Source organism: Rhineura floridana, chromosome 3 (assembly GCF_030035675.1).
Source record: "Rhineura floridana isolate rRhiFlo1 chromosome 3, rRhiFlo1.hap2, whole genome shotgun sequence".
NCBI lineage: Eukaryota > Metazoa > Chordata > Lepidosauria > Squamata > Rhineuridae > Rhineura > Rhineura floridana.
In genome coordinates, this window is record NC_084482.1 from 149,567,882 (window position 1) to 149,578,138 (window position 10,257).

General features: G+C 43.7%; 1 long non-coding RNA gene across 2 annotated transcripts; it reads left to right on the forward strand.

Moving 5' to 3' along the window:
• Positions 1-3,520: 3,520 nt before the first annotated feature.
• LOC133382328 (uncharacterized) lies at positions 3,521-8,071 on the forward strand. Of its 2 annotated transcripts, none has more exons than XR_009761904.1 (3): positions 3,521-3,556; positions 6,742-6,858; positions 7,272-8,071. It is a non-coding gene; the product is annotated as an uncharacterized LOC133382328 (long non-coding RNA). The 2 variants fall into 2 exon arrangements; XR_009761905.1 differs by lacking the exon at positions 3,521-3,556 and adding an exon at positions 5,731-5,895.
• The last annotated feature ends 2,186 nt before the right edge of the window (positions 8,072-10,257 follow it).

The window sequence follows — 10,257 nt, forward strand, 5'->3', positions numbered from 1 at the left end:
ATGTGTACTAGTATTATTCTTACTGAGAACATCCTCTTGGTGTAAGACCTCTGCACAGCCCCCTGGGGGATCTGTGCTTCTGTGGTTAAAGCAGGTACCTGCCAGGCTTGCCAAGATGTTTCCTCCCCATTTATTGCTCTGTTGCTTTATTATCATTAAGTACAGCTGCAGGGCCTTTTCCTCAGGTCTGACCTGTTGGGCAAGTACAGCACGTTACGGCTGATATTTCTTAAAGATACCGCATTTCTGTCATATTTTTCCCCCTGTTGATTCCTGCTAAGACAAAGCAGCAGAAGATTCCATAAGATAAATGTGGCCTTTTCTTGTCTATGTTCTGTAATGGTCTTGACTATCCTGAACCCACATTGTCCACCACACATAGTAGCCTTGGGGCTCTCAGCACCCCCAAGCAGCTAATGGAACACAGGAAAGTGCCTTATACTCAGTCACCCCTGGTCCATCTGACTCAGTGTTGCCACACCGTCTGGCAGCAGCTGCCCAGGGTTTCAGACATGGAACATCCTCAGCCCTCTCGAGATGCCAAGGATTGAACCTGCAACCTTCTACATGCAGAGCTCTGCCACTGAGCCACGGCTGTTCCCCCTCAAAGAGAGGACCACTTGTCCATCTAGCTTGGTATTATCTACACAGACTAGCCACGACCCTCCAGGGTTTCAGCCAGGGTTCTCACCCAGCCCTACCTGGGGATTGAACCTGGGACCTCCTGCATGCAAAACAGATGCTCTGCCACTGAATAACATGTTCCTCCTAAAATTGCCACCGTTTTACTGACCCCATTTTTATATCTTTAACACCCGATGCAGACATGGAATGAATGGATTTTTTTCCCCTGTTGCCTATCTCCATGTCAGGAAAAGCTTCATCCCCACTACCACTTTTTTGAGAACAGGTCTTCTGTACTGTTAACAACTGGGTGACAATAAGGGGGGTGGGGAAAAGGTCAGGGCTCCTGGACCTTTAATAGTTGTCCGAGAAAGGGAATTTGAGCAGGTGCAGCTTCTCAGCTGAGCTATTGGATTGCTCAGGTTGCATGACAAGCAACTAACACTTGCTGCAATTCCCTCTGCTACACAACTATTAATGGCACAGAAGCCCTACCCTCTTTCTCACCTGGCCATCCTAATAACAATCAGCCATTCAGCAAGAGAAGCTTTTCCCCATGGGTACAGTTCCATCTTCTGAACTCTTCATCATCAAGATGTTAAAGGGACAAGAGCTCAACCAATATATTGGCCATGATCCTTTATGCCCCATGGCTTTCTATCCCTCTGGAAAGGCCTGGCCTTTTGTTCTAGCTTGTCCCAGCTGCCAGAGAAGCATTTGCAGGCAGGAGTAAAATTGTGGGAAGGGTACTAGCTCAGAAGTTCCTGCAGCAAGAGAAGTCACCCAGGATGATGGGGATGAGGGTCACTGTAGTTGCCAGGACCAGAATCATGAGAAGCAATGGTGTAACTAACTATAACTATGCCTGGTGTAAACCATATATTGACCTCCCCCCATTAGTTTATAAACTATAAACAATTAAACAAAATACAGTCTTATTTTGTTGGTAATCATAATATCCACAAACTCTTAAAATCGTATATTACACAATGAAAGTCACAACTTTTTCTTTAATAGGCAGTGGTCAATCTCCCCCTCCCCCTGATCTTGCACCTGGTGTTGGGACATCGGTTGCACCGCTTTCGTTATGCTACTAATGAGATCTTAACCTTTCAAAGATGGGACACTTCCAGAAAGTGTGGCAGCCTCCCCTGTTGCAGATTTGAGTATTACAACCCTGCAGTGCATCTGCTAACATTCTTCCTTCTCCGCACGTCTCAAACCTAGAAGAGCCCACTCAAGGATGGAACTAACGATTCCAAGAGTCACCCCGCCATAGATTACTTGACATTACATAGGAAGCTGCCTTAGATCAGTATTGTCATTCTGTTAGTGCTGTACTTGTGTCATCACTAACTGGCTGGCAGTGGCTCTCCAGGGTTTCAGATGGGGGACAGCCCCAGACCTATCTGGAAGGGCTACCTGGAGAGCCACTGGGACCTTCTGCATGTAAAGCGAATGCTCTACCATTGAGCTATGGCCCTTTTCCCATCCCTCTTAGGGCAATGGAAAATGTTCAACAAAACATCTCCTTTGCCTTATGGGTTGGTGCTGGAGATCCTGGTAACACAGCCTATTTTATAAGGCAAGTAGTCAGCATTTTATGTTCATAGGCAGGCTCAAATATGTGGTGTTCCTTTCTCTCAGCTCTGCTCTGCTGCACCACCTGTAAGGGATCCAAAGTGAGTGAGGAGAGTCTCGCTGTAAAGGAGGCCATTTTCACAGGCAATGCAAGGGTGTGGTGATGCACAGAGTTTGGCATGTACCACAGCAGACTGATGAGCAAATCAAGAGCCTTCATTTTACACATGATCAAGAGCCTCCATTTTACACACGTGAGAAGACTTTAACCCATTTCATTTCTGTGGAACAAAGCCAACAAGACAAGATGGGATGTAACATGTGCAGCTTAGCGTATCCAGTATTCACAGGCAAAATCCCAGTTTTGCTTGTAGACTGCTTTAGGTTCGTCAAGCCACTCTGTAGCTAGTTGTCTGGTTAATGGTCATCAGGTTTAAAAGCACAAAGGAACACGTGTAGTCTCCTGTAATTTTAGGCTAAAATTGTGGCAGATCTCTCTCTCTCCCTCTTGACACAAACTTTGCTATTGTGAGGCAAGCCTCACTAAATACAGTGTGCCATCTCAAGCACTTTGATAACTGATGCAATGCAACCAGGCCATAGACTCATAGAACAACAGAGTTTGGAAGGGGCCTGTAAGGCCATTGAGTTCAACTCTCGGCTCAATGAAGGAATCCAAGGTAAAGCTTACCCAACAGATGGCTATATGTATTTACTTGAAAATCCATTCCACTGAATTCAGTAAAGCTACAGTGTTGTTATATGAAGCCCAGGGATGGCCAGAAGAGGGGTTGAGGTGGCAGGATCCACCCCCAACCTCCATATTAATTGGCTCACATGCAAATATAGCAACTGGGAGAGCGGGGGTGGAGCCTGCAGCCATAATCCCATTCCTCCCGATGCCCACGGATTTTGGTCGATCCACACTGGTTGCTTGAACCAGAGCTTTACATTTTCAGAAGTGCAGCCTGAAAATGCAATAATTGGATCAAATCATTCACCTGAGATTAGTCTAATTGCTATCAGCAGACCTACTCGTGAATACTTGCATCAAAGCATGCCATTTAAGCTGCAGGTTTTAAACTGCTCATCACAGCATAGTCTACCAATTTAAATGAGGCTGGGTCCACACTAGTTGCCAGATCAAAGCGTTTCCATTAGCCACATCTGGAGGGGGAACAGGTTGATCTGCCGATCAGTTGCAAAATCTCTTTGAAGTTGAATTTAAAAAATAAACGCACTCAAGCTGCATCCACCAGGTATTACAGTAAAAAGGGATGGGATTTGACTAGAGTCATGTTCCCCCATTTTCAGAAAAGAGAGATGGAGATGTGCTGGAACCAGCAGAACAGTGAGTGTGTTTTTACTCAGTCAATTGATTTGAGTGAGTAATACAGTCTTAGTGATATTTGCTTGTTAACATTTGTGGTTTCTTTCCGTCTCTCTCTGATTGCTTCAGTCTTTACCGCCAGGAAGAAAGCCTATGTGCATAAAATATGTCTGATGTAGCTAGGAGCATTGTGCCAGATGTCTCCCATGTGATTCTAGAGCAATTAATCCAGTCCTTCTAAGCAGTGTGAATTAAAATACATCAGTATTGTAGCTGAAGTTTTTTTGTTTGTCACTGTCAGCTGGACTTGCATAATAGGATAGGCCTATTTTTTTCCATTATCTGTCACTCACTGTCTTTCCAGTTCAAGGGGAGGGGCACCAAGTTACAAAATAAGCCTGTGGCATAGCTGGCCTTATAGCGCCAATAAACATATTGGCGTCTTCACCATCCATGACCTTTTCTTTGTCTAGTTTATGGCTAATGCCTTTTATCCACTAAACTCAGAGCAATTCACCAGGGTGACTATGAGTTATTATCTCCATTGTAAAGCTAGCTAAACAAAGATGAAAAGCAACCTTGTTCCTTCTGTGTCACATGATATCCTCACAGGAGAAGCAAGGGCAGAAGAGAGGTCTTCCCATTTTTAATCTGGGCTCTGACCTATTGGAACAATGTTGGCTGCCCACTCCCTCCACTGCCTATTCTTGTCATCTATCTGTAGATCTAATTTTGTATTCCATGGCCAATGGGATTTGCCCTGCAAGGTGCTAGGTACAGTGAAAAAAGGCATTCGTATGCGTGCTTTAAACATGCTAGGACAGAGGGTGGTGGTGGGAATAAGTTTGGATGAAAACCTCTGAATTGTTTTGACTTTTAAAAAGTATGGATTTTCTCTGTCATTTGGGGGGGGGGAATCCATCACCTTGACAACAAATAATTGTTAGGTAGCATGGGCTATAGCATGGAAGGGCTGTAGCTCAGTGGTAGAGCATCTGCTTTGCTCAGTCTCTGCTAGTCTCTGTCATGTCCAGATAGGGCTAGGAGAGAACCCTGTCTTAAATCCTGGAGAGCTGCTGCCAGTCAGTGTATGGATCAATGATCTGACTCAATATAAGGCAGCTTTCTATCTTCTCTATTGGAAGTGGGAATTTTAAATGCAAATGTCCTAGGACACCAGACCTGCACAATCTGTGATCTATCAAGTCAAATGCAGAGGTCCATCAGGAAATGATAAATCTGTGTCTGCAAAAACAGAGGAGTTATCAAGTACAGGGGGGGGCATAATATATGGCCGATGGACTCTGTGGGTCACAGCTTGTATAGGCCTGCAATATGTGTTCTTCTATCATTCCATCCATCCCTTTTCCCTGCTGAAGAATCGAAATGCTTAAGCTGATATCTCTCCTTTGTGCAAGCCTTGTGATACACATTTGAAGTGTGTGATCTGCATTGTCATGAACACACGTGAAGGATGCCTCCACCTGCACTTCAATTTAATGTGACACTCAACATAGTTTGGAGCATTTAGGAACAGTTTAAACAGAAACCATTTCCCCTAAAATAGTTGCTCACTCTCCACATGCAGTATCACAAGAGCAGCTGCCTGCAATGTAGAAGGCTACAGAAGATTTGTGAAAGCCAATTATCTCAAAACAATACCTATCCCAGGCCAGGAGTGGCTAAACATTAGCCTATGATCCACATGTAGTGCCTTAGAAGTCCTAGGGTGACTTCTTATTCCATCTTCTGCATGGTAAAGGAATAAGAAGTGGGGCAAATTTCCCAGAAGTCTCACTTACTCTCATGGGTTGCCAGGTTCCTGGCCTGAGACTGATCCTGTATCTTTAGGAGAAGAGAAAGTCAGCCAAGTGCAGGTGTTCTTGCAACCCTGTAATGGGAAAAACCACAAGGTGGAATTCTCCCTTCCCCCTGCACAACTTTTAAAGATACAGAAGACCTCTTGGAGGCTGGGCCTGGCAACCAAGAGGTCTTTTGTATCTTTAAAAGTTGTGCAGGGGGAGGGAGAATTCCACCTTGTGGTTTTTCCCATTACAGGGTTGCCAGAACACCTGCACGTGGCTGACTTTCTCTTCTCCTAAAGATACAGGATCAGTCTCGGGGATTGAACCTGGCAACCCTAGATTAACAAGATGGGGTGTACTATATCTATGAAAGCATTCACGTAAAGAAGCAAGGAGCGGTTTGCATCCACAAGCTGTCCACTGCATTCTCCATGCAGTCCTTCCCATGCATAGGACTGTGTACACAAACTTCAGTGTAGGAAAGGGTCATAGCTCAGTGATGAGACCTTCTGAATGCAAAGCAGATGCTCTAAGTTCAGTACCCAGCATCTCCAGGTAGGGTTGGAAGAAATCTCTGACAGAAACCCTGGAGAGCCATTGTCACTCAGTGTAGACAATACTGAGCTAGATGGACCTGACTTACCGTAAGGTGGCTTCCTATATTCCTAGTGTAAACCAGGCTGAACAAAGGTACAGCACACAGCAACCACTTCTGTGATTTTGGCAGCTGGAAGAAATGCCAACCTGATGACAGGAATGGGTGGTGACTGCTGGAAATGATATCCCTGTACAACCTGTAGCACTGAGGCCTCACTATGTGATCCCGCACATAGGACAGGTTGTGTGGATTAAATAAGTGGTTGATTTACCTGTATGCATTGGCTTTAAGAAAGCCTGTGGGAAAGAATGCGTGTATCTGTGCTTTGGAATGTAGGCTTGTAGGCTATTGAGCACTGGCCACCCAGGATCGCTTTGATTGAAAGATCTTGCCCTGTAAAGTCCCTCCAGATGTCTAAAGGAAGACCTGGGCCAATATTCTATACTTGTTTCTGTCTCAGAATTTGAAAAATGACAAAGCAAAACAAATAGAGAAGTTTAAGTATTTTGCTTGAATATTCACAGCCCAGGCAAAAATATTTATGTTATTCAGAGGCTGCAGTTGGAATATAGCCATCGTTATAGCCCTAATGTCCATCCTTTGTGTGGTTTGTTCTGCTCTCTGCCATGGCTAAGAGCACCTAGGCACAGAACAAAAATGAAGTTGCAGGCATAGAATGTAAAGTGTAGACTAACCAGCTTTCTCAGTTGTGTCCCTCTTTAGCACGCTTTAAGCTGGGGAACCAGTGGCCCTCTAGATTATTATGATCATGATCATTACATTTATTACCTGCCCTTCACCAGCAGGTCCCAGGGTGGTGAGCAGATCCCAGCAGATGTTAATGGACTACAGTTCCCATCTTCTGTGACCACTGGCCATGCTGGCTGGGGCTGACTGGAGTTGGAATCTACTAGCATTTGGTAGGTCACAGGTTCTTCACCCCGTTTTAAGCTTTTATCACAGAGTGGACGTCCTAAAGGTAGGATGCTGTTTGTTTCGGGTTGGGTTTTTTCCCCAGCCACTTGATAGCAAACAGCAAGTTTCCCAAATACTATAGCCCCTAAATGTTGAAAATGCAAATCTAGCAATATTTACCTCCCAGATATATAACTGTAAAGCTTAATTAGTTAAAAGTGTATGTTAAAGCACCAAATGTGATAATTACTTGAACTGTGTAGCTTGTTGTCATGGATGTGCTTTCGTTGAAACATGCAAAGAAGCCCTGTGTTTGCACAAGACTCACATGGCTGAAAACCTATATTTTAAATCAACCGCTAATTTTCCAAAGACATCTGGCTGCAACATTTTATTTTATTCAATTTTATTTCCCTAGTTGTTTCAAATGCCATACCCAGGCGGCCTGCACACAAGTCACTAAAAAAATGCGGCATGAACCTTTCCCTGCATGTTGGATCATTCAAGGAGGTCTTTTAAAAAAGAATAAAGGATAGACATGCCATCCCTTCTTCTATGCAAATCATTGCTTCTGACATGAGATGTCTCTTCAAAGCAGAATGCCTTATTATAAACTAATTCTTTACTCCTGCTGTGTAAATGATGTAATATTTTTAATGTATGTCTCTTGTTTCTATACATGACAAACTATATTCAACAAGCACAGCTGTGTAAAATGCGAGAGAACAGACTGGTCTTTCATTTCATTTCATTATATTATTTTTTGCCAGTAAAACAAAGACCAATATCTTTAGCTGCAACCAATTCTCAGTCTCCTAAACCTTTTGCAGATGTTACATTAGCATTTTAATATTAATCTTGATTACTTTATCTCCCAAAGATCATGGCAAGCTGTTGCTGCAGAATGTAAGATGTTTGGGGATTGAAAGTATGCACTGGATCCTCCTTGCCTGAGGGCTGTTCTGCAAGCACTTTGTGATATGGAGAACATATAAGTGCAGAAGATTATGATAAATGCTGCTTAGCATGAAGCAAACCTCAGACTGCATTAGTCAGCCACAGTCATGCGCTCTTGTTTGACTAGGATCAGTGAATGCCAGCAATAGTTGTCTCTCCCACACCCTTCTTCCGTTGGAAGCAAAGCTGAAAAACCACTCCTTAATGAAATAATGAGAATGAAATCGTTACTATCCTCAGGAAAAATCATGAACCCAAGTCTCCAGCATAAAGATTTTCTTGCCAAGTTCTGAGTGTAGGTAGCATTTTTGTGCTATAGTGTGGAAGCCTCAGTCTGCCCTCAGCCAGCCCCAACAACCCTACCTCCTTGCTTATAACTAGTACAGGGGGCGGGGGGAGGCACTGGCTGTCAGCCTCCTCCCTCCTTACTCTCATTGTTTCCTTTGCAGAACTCAGCAGGAAGGAGGATAGGAACAAAACTAGAATTTGTTGGCACCATCTGTCATTTGCTCTGGCTCCACCTACTCTGTCTCACTGCCTTCTTCCTTACCAGTCCTAGGGTAGAGGCACACTCACTGTTCTGCCGGTTCCAGTGCGTCTCCGCCTCTCTTGATTGAAAGTGTCCGCACATGACGCTAGTCAAACCCTGCCCCTTTTTACCCTAAAACCTGGTGGGATCAGCTCGCAAACATTTTTAAAAATTCGCTTCAGGCAGATTTTGCAACTGATTGGCAGATCAACCAGTGGCCCCTCCAAATGTGGCCAATGCAAACGCTTTGCTGTAGGCGACTGGTGTGCTCACAGCCCCAATTAGCATGTTTGGGAGCCTCTAAACAATAGCTTAGCTCTTATCTTCCACTCCTGATCTTAACCCCCAAACTAAATGTGTAGAACATGCTTTCCCCCTCCCACTCTTAATAATATGCTTTAGACATGAATAGCATGCAAAAACCAAAAACAATGTTATTTCCAGCTCTACTAGGAAACTGCCTTATACTGAATCAAACTATTGGTCCATCTAGCTCAGTTTTGTTGACACTGACTGGCAGTGTCTGTCCAGGATTTCAGACTGGAGTCTCTCCTAGCCGCACCTGGAGGTGCCGGGGATTGAACCTGGGACCTTCTGCATGCAAAGCAGATGCTCTACCACTGAGTTATGGTCCTTCCCCTCCATTCTGCATGCAAAGCAGATGCTCTACCACTGAGTTATGGTCCTTCCCCTCCAGTTCTCCTTTACCAGTTTCCTATACTCCTCATATTTAGAACTTACAAACCATCTTGAAGGTAAAAACACACCCTCCTAAGTTAATTGGCTGAGGGAGATTTCTTCAACCTGTTGGACAAAAGAGTTATCATTAATGCAGTGGTGTGAATGTTATCCACTTCATGAGAACTTAGCTAGGTACATTATTATATTATTTATTTAGCTAATTTATATACTGCTTCAAAAAAGTCTCTAAGTAGTTTACCACATCATAAAACAACACAAATAACAAATTTTTAAAACCAATAAAAATTCTACAGTTTACAGGAACACAGAATGATGCAGTAAGATCCTGTTAAACATCAATATAAACTTAAACAACTAACATCTGGGGATCATTTTAACTACTAAAACTGGTGTGGGACTTAGCCTTCTGATAGTATTGCTGGATGAGCATTTTAGGAATTTTGTATTGTACATTATTTTAAATTTGGTTTTTAATTGGTTTGTGTCCAATTCTACTCAGAGTAGACCCATTGAAATTAATGAACATAAGTTAGTCAGGTCCATTAACGTCAAGGGATCTACTCTGAGTAGGTCTCGCCTTGGATTGGTACAACCCATTGAGTGTGTATTTTATGTTGTTGTTGAGTCACTCTGAGACACTTCTTTCTGTATAAAGCAACTAGCAAATGCAAGTGCAAATAATAGTAATAGCAGACCAACATGTAGCAGAGTTAACCTGCTCCACCCACAAAACGTGCAAGCATGCATTTATAAGTAGCAGCACCTTCCCCTTCTGCTGCTGTCTCTCCATTTGAAGCTTGTACTCAAAGGTGGGCAAAACAACACATGCTCTCCAGTTCTGGAGCTCTCCCTTCTGCTGCTCCGCGCTCTCTCTTCTGCTGCTGTCTCTCCATTTGAAGCTTGTACTCAAAGGTGGGCAAAATGACACACGCCCTCCAGTTCTGGAGCTCCTTGCTCTTACCAGGCATCACTCACAAGTTACCATTCTCACCCCCGGACAAAGTACATACTCCTCACTCCTGGAGCAAGCGAGTATATGATCATCATGTTGATTACATGATATCAATCTTCTAACAATATTTGGTTTTGTGAATTGAGGAGAAATGGCATTTTCTATCCTAGGAATATGAACCGAGGGTTACATGCCAGGTGCTTGTAAATAACCACTTGTCTTGTCCCTTCCAGGTCAGGGATTAGTAAGCTTCCCTAACTAATC